Genomic DNA, 12,629 nt, shown 5'->3' on the forward strand with positions numbered 1-12,629 from the left:
AGGATCCAGAGAAGCAGGATGCGCGTGTGCATCTGCATTGACTTGTTTACGCTACGCTGAACGAGTATGCGACCGAGTGTGTAGAACTGTATCGGGGAAAAGAACTGCAAAGAAACTACTGAAAAGGAACGTATCGAGGAAGAAACGATGGCCCTATGCGCGCCTTTCTATCCTTCCACGATATTCACGTGTTATTTCGAAAACACAAAATTCTCTCGATCTGCCATCTCTCTCTCTTTCCTTTCATAAGATTGATATTCGAATAATTGGATAATAATAAAGAGGATAAGATTTGTCGAATTATTCAGAACCAAGTTTACATTCGGTTTTAACGGAGAAAAATAATCGTAGCGGCCATTTTTTTCAAGATGGTATTATGTTCGTAATTAATGGTAGATAATATGAACGTGTTTGCTCGCATCACGAGCATAATTTATGCTAATAATGCCCAATGGAATAAAAAAATATTTTTCTTAAAAAAATAAACGCGCAAGGATTTTATTCAAGAAGCAGCTTCCTCTTTTTTCCCTGTTTTCGTACATAAGTTCTATTCATTGCTCGAAAGAAGTCTCGCGGAAGAAATGCGGATCTGATTGGTTAATGTGGAACCGTCTATTTTCACATGTATTTTTGTTCGTGATATTTGTCACATATACTAATTCGATTCGACAAAGAGAAACAATAAAACAATCTGTATTTAAACATCGATGCATTAACACAGTCATAAAATTCAGAATATTCGAGATAAGTGGTTAAGTAAAATAATAATTGTATGAATAAGACATATTATAGATGTATTAATATTTTATCGAAATAATTAATAGTTTCGAAAATATTTCAACTTCCAATTTACGAAAATAATTTTAAATATTCAAATTATAGCTGTTCCACTATAAGCGTAGCGTCATGAAGTCAGGATTGTCAACAAAGCGTTCGAAGTGGGGATAGGCGGGCCAAGCGAAGGACCCCTCTTGCCCCTGTACCATCCCGCGAGATTTCTTTTAAGCAGTGAACAGTAGTCACTTACATGGAACGGTGGCTTGAACGCGGTAGTTTGCTCGCGAAAGTTTGGTCGGAAGGATAAGTTTGAAATCGAAAAGATAGATGAGGGAAAAGTAAATTAGTTGATAAATAAGGAGCAAGTAGATTTGGTGGAAGGAACTAGTGGAATAAGTGGTTACAATGAACAACGAAATAATGCAAAGAACGCTTCGTTTCAAAAGCAATTACGTTTCGTAAACAAGGAAGGGACGTTGAAACTTATTTAGATTCTATAAGCTTCTGTGTTGTAAAAGAATAAAGACAACGAATATGTGTGTGCACGTATAATATAAAGAATCTTACTCTTAATCTCTTGTATTAAAGAAGAGATCGAATTGTCTTTCAACGAAGAGAATAATACGAAAATAATTTCTCAAGAGTAATTTATTCCTATAGTGTAGAGAAAAGAAAACGATTGAAATTCTTGATCTGTATCTTTTCAAAAAAAGAAAGAGGGAAAGGGAAAAGAAAAAATTGTTATTTCGGATGAAACGAAATGGAAGAATAATGGAAAAACGAGAGGAAAAGGCGCGAAATGGTGGTTGTTCCGCGACGAAATGAAGAATACAGAAATTTCCCTGGAGGTGTCGTGGAACCAGGAATTCGGAAAATGGCGGCTAGGACTGTTTCGTGGATCGATCGGCCGCGTTTCACCGAATGGACAGAAATTGCAAATAAAACGAGACAGCGTTGAACGAGCCGCGAGTAACGGCATTTTGGCAAGCTGCGGGACACGATACTCTCTCTCTCCCTCTCTCCTTCTCTCTCTCTCTTTCTCTCTTCAAGACCAAAGGAAGTTTCGATTGATTTCCACTGACTCGCGAATCCACTCTCGGGAATCGAACTATCCAACTTTTCCCAGGAATGAATTTTCTCCATCTTCCCTGCGAAACAAATTTTCGAAAACCGAGTCCGCCAAATTATACCGGCGAGCTTCGTTTTCCATTCTCGTTCCCGTTTCTTCCATTTTCTTAAGCAACAGTGTCGCGCTTTTATTTTAAAAATTCTCATATTTTTCTCACTTTTAAGAAAAAAGATACTCGATAAGGATCGATAAACTTATAAAATATAAATTTCTAAATCAGGTGTAGAAAATTGTATCGTTTCGAATGGATAGAGTAGTTATTACATCTTTTTATTTTCTTCCAAAGGGAAAATGTTTCTAAAGTAAACAGCTTCTCGCCCCGGTTGGAAAGTTATTCTCGAGCGAGAGAGAGAGAGAGAGAAAACTATTACCGAGCTATGCTAATCAATGCGAAATTTATTCACATTGGGGAGAGAAGGAACTACGAAACTGGGATCGCGCGCGCAAGGATACAAACACGCTTTGAAACTTTCCAGAAACATCCAGAAAAAGAGTGTGGCGGATGGCGAAGAGTTTTACGATCTTGCGATGAACGAGAGAGATACAAAATTGAAGAAGAAAAAGATAACGACAAGAAATATATCTGAAATAAATAATTAAAAGATGCTTCGATCCCGAAATGCGAAAGTTAAGGATTGGAAAGGAAAAGGATAGAGATCTTCGTGCCACGTGATATCCAGCTACTGTTTGTAGTCCCACCACTATCAAAGGGACGAAACGTAGAGGTTGTGGATAATGTTTGCGCAAACAGCTGCGAGCTAACAGCTTATATTGCTCTACGTGTGTCTCCCTCTCTTTCTCTCTCTGTTTTTCCGTCTCTTTCTTCGTCTCTTCTTTCCTCTATTCGTTGTTTCGCTCGCTACGATCTTGTTTCCTTTTTTCTCCTTCGCACCTTACTTCGTTTGACTCTGTTTTTTTCAAAGCTTCTTTTGCTTTCTTTCCTTCTCGCTTCTGTGTTCTCGATCGGATATCTTTTCGTCTTTATCGCGACGGAATGACCGAACTCTCTTTCCAAACGTTACACGGATATATATATATATATATACATATATGTGTGTATATACATATATACATATATCTATATATACGCATGTGCGAGTGACCAGAATGGTTCTAGGTACGATTAAGCCGACCAGAAAATTACTGGACCGGGTTAAAACCTTGGTTCGTGCGCCAATCTATATACGTATACACGTGTGTCGTTTTTGTAACGAACCGTCCCATTTAGGGGTGAAATTGTCGAGCCATTTTTTTTTCCTTTTTTATTTTTTTTTTTTTTTTTTGAGTCACCGTTCCATCTATACAAAATTTGTTTTTGTTACGCTTTTGTAATACAGCTATATGGTATTGAAAAAAAAAAAAAAAGATTTTTAGAAAAACACATCGTTAACGATCTTGTCTTCTGATAAACAACGAAGGGATATCGTAAGAATATTCATCTTCTTTTACAAAGCGACACTCAAACGCGAGAAAGTATATCGATCTTTTTAAGAGAAGATTAAATCGGAAATATGCAAATATCGATTCGATGAATCAAACTAAATTTAATGTACGAACGAATACGATCATTCGTCAGGTGAATATCAATTAATGTATTGGATAACCGTGATAAAATGTTTATCCGCGAAACGGATAAATTTTATAAAGTAAATAATGGGGATGTGTACGTGTCGCCGTGTATCGGGTGTTAATAATTACAGGCTTCCGCGAATAAAATTTAATTTCGTTAAGTACGAGGATATGCGCACGTCAATCTTTAAGAATAGCTATATTTTTATCCTTTATTCAAGATTAATCACCTATTCGTGCTAATAACAGATTTGAATCGTGGAAATATAAAAATACCAAGAGTGGATATTAAGGAAGATGTTGATCGAACGTGCATGGTGGGAGGAGAATGGGTGCACGAGGAGAGGGGAGGGGAGGGGAGGTTGAATCGCAGCGGCGGTGGAAACAAGAAAATTCCCCAGTATGCTTGTTGTCATAAATGTAAGCAGAATGCGGGAGCCTGTTACACGCGGATGGAAATTAAGATTATTGCCTAGAATATTTGCCCGCAATTGTTTCTTGAAAATAATTCGACGGAAATCTTAATTAACCATTCTCCCTTGATACCTCGAGAAAATAAGTAATCACGCGCCTCGAATAGGTGTAGATAAGCTTGAAAGTGCAAATTGTCAAAAAAAAAAAATATTAATCTATCAAAAATTAACTTGACAATTTTACGTGATTTTACGAGTTAAATCGGTTGCCAGACAATCTTTTGTCTCAATTTCGTCGTTATTATTAATTTCGAGAATAATAAGTGAGAAGCGACGTGAGAGGCAGGAATTAAGAGAGAGGGGAATTATTTCGACGTTGGTTACCGACGGAGAAAGGTGAGAAGACGGCGGGAGGCAGGATACGGCACGTGTTGGACGAATTAGATCGGACCGAGATTGAATTACCTGCTCGTGTTTGCCCGCCATTGTGTGTTCTATGCCTATAACCAATATGCCGGCATTGAACTTTCAATTAGTGTCACTTAACTGTGCAAACACAGCCGCTCCTGTTCCGGCGAGTCGTGTCGCCGAACGTTTTCTTTTCTCGCGTTACATCGCCTCTCTCTCTCTCTCTCTCGTTCACCGTGTTTAGTTTTCGTTATCGAACGGTCAAACAACTCGTTGAAACGGGAAACTGTGCCGTTCCCCCTTCCGCGAGTACGGAACCACCTGTCTTCCTTCCATTTCCTCGTCAAAAATTCTTCGCATCGTATACACAGAGTGTTTGTTAGAAATGTTGGACATCCTTGGAGGATGGATTCTCTTAGCAGACGATAAAAAAAATTCACGTATGTCAGGTAAGGATTGAGTAACGAATTGTAAATTTATTTCAAGTTGTATTATATTATATTCGCCGCCGTGAGACGGCGAAAGAGCCGGGTACGCGTGGCAGTGTCGTATTATAATGTCGCGGAGCCCCTCGAAGTAAATGTGAAAGTAAATGTACAAAAAATGATATTTTTTTATATATGATTAATTATTTCAAATTAATTATTTTAATAAGGTAGTATACAATGTATTTTATTTATTTAGCAAATATTTGGAATTACGATGAATATTTCGTTTAAAATCATAAATGAATCATTGTATTTGTATTTTTATATTTTATACATTGTAATTTACTTCGTATATGTTCATTTTCATTTTTGAAAGTAATTGCTTTTCCCGCGTGATGTGATGAGGCTAAAATATTCAGTGAACGTCTCCTAACTATTCGATGAATATTATTTTCGTAACTAAAAAAGATCGAGTCGCTTGATAAAAAAAGAAAAGTGAATATATGAACATGAAATATATCGCGAAAGAACACGTTGAAAATAAGGTTTATAGATTGTAAGAAATAATCCTTGAAATATTAGCTATATATCTCGACCAATGTTTATTTTTAATCTTTTTAATAGACGAATATAAACTCAAATCTTTGCGAACACCTCGCGTAGCTTCAAGTATTTATCAATATGGACAGGATTAACTCAAACAAGTGGCTATCTTTCAATATTGGCTTCGATTCACGGACTAAGAAGTTCGACGATCGAAAGGATTGGCGTGCTCGTCTCGTAAGTATAGTGTCGATAAAGTAGATCCCGATGGTTTATATAAGAATTTAACTACAACGGTACATAGGAATTCGACGATCTTCTTACGATATAATCGCCTTTTCGTTCTCTTTCTCGATTCTCCAACTCCGCGTATTAAAATGTATGCGAATTCGCGCGAAACTATTCGAGCAAACCTCTAATTAAAGATTTCTCAGCCTTTGAGCAATATATAAATTCCAAGTTATTCGCGAATTGCTATTAGAAATCGCTTGGCGGAAAATCGGCGGTACGTGCCAGTGACCCAAATACCATTATACATACCAGCATCGTCGACAGAATGATTTAAGATTTTACGCTTACCTTGGCTCCTTCGAAAAATCGATATCCCTCTCCCCGTGAACTCTCGTTCGTGAAATAATTACTTTTATTTTTCAACGCGTCTTCTCGGCGAACGAAACTTTACGAAACAAATATTCTCTTACCAAGAACGTTTAGATAGATTCCTTTTTTCGAATGAATCGGATCTGAGCGCGAGACGATTCGATCGATAACAAAAAAATGCAGAGTTCTACCGCGCTCGGTATATATATATCGCTTCTTAAAAAGGGAAAAAAAAAAAAAAAAAAAATGGAACAAAGAATTTCAGATTGTGTAATTAGACGATAATAATAACGAATCTCGGTGGGATCGAATCATAGGAGGTTAAAAGTTATCGCGGGTGGATATTAAAATATAAATTATTTAATCGTTTAGCGTGGGTCAATGGTTGTAGTTTTATTGACATAACGAAGTATCAGATTTTAATGAGGGGCGAGCCCCGACTCTTCCGACTTGCCGAACATTTAACTTGCGCAACAATTTCTGGAAATTTTAACTATCGGAAAAACAGTGAAACTTTGTCGCGCTCCTCTTCCCCTTCCCTGCCTTCGCTAATAAAAACTAAACTTTACGCTTAGAATTTGCACCGCGTTAACCGAACGTTTGTTCTCGAGTTCTTGTAAAAGTTTTATGTCCCTTCCGATAGTTAGAGTCCGTCTATTTACCTTCCCTATAGTTTCCATCGATCCAAATTTACTGTTGCAGAAATATTTGTTTATATATCTCGATAAATAAAAATCATTGCGAACAAACAACTTATTCGGCAAAATTTCTCTTAAACTTTTTTCTATTATTATCAATCGCCGACTTCTTAATTAAGCTTAAGCAAAAGATAATATTATCGTTTAAGAGAAAATTATCGTTTTTAAAAAGAGGTTAATCGACACTTATAATTAATTATATTATATTTTTGATACGCTTCAATCTCTAAATTTTTCTTTAATGTCGCAAGTCGTGTGATTGAATCTCAATTGAATTAGGAAAGAATTTTTTGAAAGCACGAATCTTAAAATAGAATCTAATTAACTTATGTGATAGCCGAATACGATAATATTTTGTAATTACGTATCGTACTTTGACACGATCACTTATTGTGAGAGATCTCAATTGTATTAAATATTCGTAAAAAAAATATATCGCAGTCATAAACACCAGCTTCTACATATATATATAAAGGAATCTTTCGTTAAAACCATCTATTTCCACTTCAGATGCTTTCTTGATAATCCTGATATATGGAAGAGTTATAATTTGAATGTAAAAATTATTTTCATTCGTGAAGTTAGGTTAGGTACGTATATTTATCATCTTAAGTACTTATCTTAATACGAAGTCACATTCATAAATAAAATTATCGTTACAAATTGTAATTATTCCAAGCATATTAATAAAAAAATTAAAAAATTGTTATGCTACATCGATACGTTAAAATTCTCTGGATTCTATGCCTACGTTAATGCATTGGATACATTTAGACACGGATCATCATTCGGATCAGTATGTGTGACAAATACCACGGTAGAAACAAAAATACGTGTGAAAGTAGGCGTATCCTTCCAAATTAACCAATCCAGTCCCCGCGTTTCTTTCACGTGACTTCTTTCCGCCAATGAACATGCATTCGACAATCCACCATCCACCACCACGCAATATTAGTACTTCGTTTCTCATCTTCTTTCCTTTTTTATTTATCTTTAAGAAACCGTTACTTCAAACTCGGTTATTGTTGCAAACATACGGTTATTCGATCGAAATATCGATGCTTTCTCCCTTCGAAATTAAAACGTTAGAAAGAAAATTCGAATATTCTTTGGATGAAGCATCGTTGTAATTCTCGTAATAAATTCTTGCATCGTGGCGTTACAAGGCGAAAATCTTGCCGTTGACCGTAGCGCGGAAGTCGTGCATCAACGCAATGAATTTAACGCGTATCACGTGTCGAGCCATTCTGGAAGCCAAATTCGATTGTTCACCGATGAGCCAACAGTGATATAGTGCTGAGCAGTGGCAGTGGCGAACAAGATCCGAGTTTCGTTGAATTCTCTCGATAAGTTTAACCGTTCTCGAAACAAAGCTAGACGTTTTAATTAACGAGTAGTAGCAACCTTTATCGAAGTATATCGCCTTAACATCGCTTCTTTAATTTTGATAGCGCTTCATTTCTTATGGAAGAATTTCAATTTGAAAATGCTTGTAAGCGATGTATATTTGATTTCTTCGATTAATTCGATTAATTTGGCGATCGAATTGAAGAATTTTCGAAAAATAAAAAAAGATTGGGACCTCGAGAAAGAAAGAAAGAAAGAAAGAAAGTTTCTCAAAGTTAATTAGGGCCAGCCAATATCCTAAAACAAGAAGAAACTAAAACACGGGTAGGTTAATTACAATCTTACACAGGAATAGCGAAACTAGAATTAAGGGGCTAATAAACTTACAAAGCTCAATTAAGGGTGGAAGCGGAAAGTTAAAGTAGCCCAAACGTTATGAAACTGATTCATTAAGTCGCCAACGAATGGGGAAACGTTTTAATCTAATATCTTTGATAAGTTCAAAATATTACTGCGTTTATTGCATTTGACTTTTTCAAAAAAAAAAAAAAATAAATAAAACGAAAGGAAACGATGTTAAATACCTTGCGAGATGAAACGGTTTGTAAAAAAATTGTGCAAATTGTGTCAAACGTTCGCACGCTTTGATGATAAATTAAAAAATAAACGAAGATAATAATTTTAAAATCGTAAAATCATTTTTCAATCTGGAAATTGACGATTTTTTTTTTTTTTCGAAATTATTCGATATTCCATATCTCATCGATAGATGGATAAAATATTAATTCCGAGCGGATTAATAATTCTATTAAGGAGTTTGGACGCTATCAAGGTGGCATAACCTCTTAAGCTAGCGCGAGACCTAGTTACAAAGTGATAATAATTCACATAATCCATAATAACGATCCGCCAACTATATAAAGGACAAACGATTGAGGTTATTATATTTTATATATATATATATACATATATAAAATAGGCGGTTGGAGGCGAGTATAAAATTAGGCGGGAATTCGGGAAGATTGTAACGATAACGCCGTAATATAAGGAGGATAATGTACCTTAACGATCGGCCAGTGATTAACCGCATATACGCCTGGCCGATAATCTCTGCCTCGGTTCACCCCGGCCCATATGCGTACAACCGTCAAGATCCACCGTCAGAAGTGCCAACCGCAGTGCTCCCTGTCGCCTTGGTAATTAGTGGAATAGCATTCGAGTGCAAGTTACGACTCGTGGAGGGTGTTGTGGACTAGCCGTGCGCACGGACTAATCGATATCCGATCACTCGACCGATACGTCAAGTACATCCCACGCGCTCTCTTCTCCCATCCGACCAGCTGTCCACCACCACTTCCATTCCCACTTTTTCGTCACTTTTCTCTTCCTTCTTCGAACACGCGGAGAAGTAAGGAAATTCGAAGGAATTTCGAGGAATTGAACGGAATTGAATGAGAATTTTACAATATCGTATCATTGTTTGTTATAATATTCGTTGTTTTAAACTTGAATTTTTTGATTCGAGTGCGCGTACATCTTTACATCTCATCGCTTTTCTTTTTCTTTTTCGTATAATTGATATTTCGTATAGAAAATGGTTAAATTTGGATACAAATATAATTTTAATCGTAATATTATTATTTGGAAAGGGAGACGAAAGGGAACAGTTGAAATTCGAAACGATTACGCGAAGTTATAATATTTCAATTTATCGGTCGATAATACTGCCTCGATCGGTATATTTTTCCATACGCGCATATAGATAAGAAAAAGAAAGCGCAACAACGTTGTCGAGGTTGGCGAGAGAGGAGAAGAACCAATAATTAAGTTTACCATTAATCGTGGAGGGTCAGCTGGGCTCACACGAGAGCCGCAGCCACGTCCATCTCGACGAGGTGTTCGGTTCCGGCTCTCCAGAGACTGAAATCGAGGCCTATGGCCCGATTCTCCGATCCTCTACACTGCTAATTGCTTCACGCGGATTAATTGCTAGGATCTTATAAGCGGTAGTCGATTGCGGTAGTCGCGCGCATGCGCCATTCGCTTCGAATTCGTTTATCGTGCGAAATATTGATGGCTAATAAATAAATTTTGGAAAAAGTAATTCCCTTTAAGTTCTCGTTCAATTTCTCTCGGACGGAAGAAAACGTTCAGGATTTTGATCGAAAAGTTGAAAATTAAATATTCGAGAAAATTCGCGGTGTGTTAAAGGCGTTGTGTAAATTGGATCTATCAGCGCATTTGGATGGTGCTATATCACGGTAGAAGTAGCGGGCAGAGAGAAGGAGCACCACCATCTTTCAACGTCACTACACGGCCTACTATACCCTCTCTCTCGCCCTTCCCTTCCCTTCCCTTCAATCTGGCTTTAACTAGAATCGGTTCGCGAAACAACGTGCTCGAGATTGCAACAGGGATAACCCGATCCTTACTCCCCCCTCCTCCCCCGATATCGTTCCCCGAGATGACCAATACATAGTTTTTATGATTCTCTCCAGTCGATCGGTTATTTCCGATTGATTAGACGCAGCTTGTTTCGATGTGATTAATTGCCCCTCTCTCCCAACCGCGGAAAGATTAATCTGGAGTGCGTTGATGTGGCTCATAAAGCCAACGAAATTTCGAAACCGAACGTATTATTATTTTCCAAATCGATTCGAATTCGAAAATTTTACTCGGAAAATGAAAATTGATTATTCGTTTTACGAGCTTTGAATCGCATTTATTAACATTTAAAGAGGGAAAGTTGCGCGCTCGGATGGTAAGAAGATTATCGAATTGCACCGTTTCGATATTCGACATTCGTCAATCGTCTTTCCTTCTTGTTCTCGAGCTCTTTTCCAAAGGATGGTTATTCGAGACGCGGATGTTTCGTTCCTTTCCAACTTTCGATCGAAAAAGTTGTCGAAAGTTGTTAGTTCGACTTTTACGACTCGTTCGCAAGAATACACGTATCCAACGAGTAAGGAAGGGAGGGAAATTGTGAAATTAATTACGATTCCTTATTAGAACGTATACGTATAAACGACTCGGCCGAAATTACCCTCTAATTAGAAATTTACCAGTTTACGATATTCGGTGAAATTTGTAACCCGATTGTCATTGATATAGTTGTGTCCCATTGTTCGTAGTCGGTACACCGTGTAGAGTCTGCTCAAGGAGCTCGGTATACCATTCATCACAGGCAACATAGTAGCGAAACTGTGATCCCGACGTGGTGGTCGTCGTGGTATCGTAACCGAATCTACTTGGTCCACAAAGAGCGAAATCGAAATTGTGCGTGAGTAGGAGAGGGAGAGAGAAGCACGAGGACGAGGTAAATAAAATAACAAGAAAGCCAAAATTCGAAGCGATCACGAGAAAATAAATAAAATAGAGGAAAAGAAATAAAGATATCGAAAAATAACTCTGAAATAGAACTCGAAAAAAAAAACAAAGCATTAACAAAAGAAGTGAATAAAATAACAAAGATAAAAGATAGAAAATAAAATTTTAACATTAGTCAAGGGAATAAGCGGTCGCGAGAAAAGCATCGACGAAATACATGAAACGGAGAAAAAGGAATAAACAAAGCATAAAGGAGCGACGTCGAAAAATAACGATTCGAAGCCAACTCTGTAAGCGAGAAAGAATAAATAAAACAGAAAAAAAACAAACAAAGAGAGAGACAACGAATGGCAAAAAATGATGCTTCAAGGTGACTCTGTAACCGATCGCGAGAAAGAATAAACGCGAGCGAGCGAGAGCGAAAGCGAGAGCAAGAGAGAGTGAGTGAGCGAGCGAGCGAATGAGCGAGAAAGAGAGAGCGAGAGCAAGAACAAGAACGAATGAGCGAGCGAACGAGAGAGAGAGTGAGTGAGCGAGCGAGCGAGTGAGAGAGAGGGCGAAAGCGAGAGCGAGTGAGAGAGAGGGCGAAAGCGAGAGCGAGTGAGAGAGAGGGCGAAAGCGAGAACGAATGAGCGAGCGAGCGAGAGAGAGAGTGAGTGAGCGAGCGAGCGAGTGAGAGAGAGGGCGAAAGCGAGAGCGAGAGCAAGTGATCAAGCGAGCGAGAGCAAGAGAGAGAAAGAGAGAGAGTGAACGAGTGAGCGAGCGAGCGAGAGAGAGAGTCGAAAATGACGATTGGGAAGGAAGATAACGAAAAAGAGGGGATTCGAAGAGAATGGTCGGTGGGCCGGTAAGTCGTGCTCTTCGGACAGCTAATCCTACATTGGCAAGACAATTAACTTTGGAAGGAAGAATAGAGATCTCTCTCTCTCTCTCTCTTTCTCTCTCGTGGAGAGGGATAATATCGCGAGACATTGGTCCGCGCAAAGGGTTGCTCAGCCAGCGGCTGTTTCCACCCTACGAGAATCGCAATATCCTTCTATCCGCTTCAGAAATATCCGGATGGTGATAGTCGAGGCCTCGAAGATACGATCAAACTTCTCTCACCGGCGAATTTGCGTATTTCGCTTATTCGTACCTCCCCCGTTTAATTCTCCGTGTAGAGGCAGTAAACCGATCCCCCCCTCTCCTTTCCATCTTCCTATCCGCGTTCTCCTTTGTATCCCCACCGTTTTCTTCATCTCTCCGCCGCTTACTTTCTTCCCATCTCGCCTCGCTCCGAATCTCGACTTAGTTATCTGTAACTAAGCTAATCTCGACCAAGAAGTCGGACTATCCCGCAGCCTGGGCTACTTAAACACGAGTCCGACCGATCCGCCAAAGCCTCCAAACC

General features: G+C 38.4%; 1 protein-coding gene across 1 annotated transcript in view; it reads right to left on the reverse strand.

The window, feature by feature from the left end:
* The window catches only part of LOC413215 (lachesin), a 90,864-nt gene extending 84,245 nt beyond the window's left edge, over positions 1–6,619 (reverse strand). Inside the window, exon 1 of the mRNA XM_026442513.1 lies at positions 5,847–6,619. The gene's annotated coding sequence lies outside the window, so the exon portion shown is untranslated. The remainder of the gene's footprint in view (positions 1–5,846) is intronic.
* Positions 6,620–12,629: the final 6,010 nt, after the last annotated feature.

This window comes from Apis mellifera, linkage group LG8 (assembly GCF_003254395.2).
Source record: "Apis mellifera strain DH4 linkage group LG8, Amel_HAv3.1, whole genome shotgun sequence".
In the NCBI taxonomy this organism is placed as follows: Eukaryota; Metazoa; Arthropoda; class Insecta; order Hymenoptera; family Apidae; genus Apis; species Apis mellifera.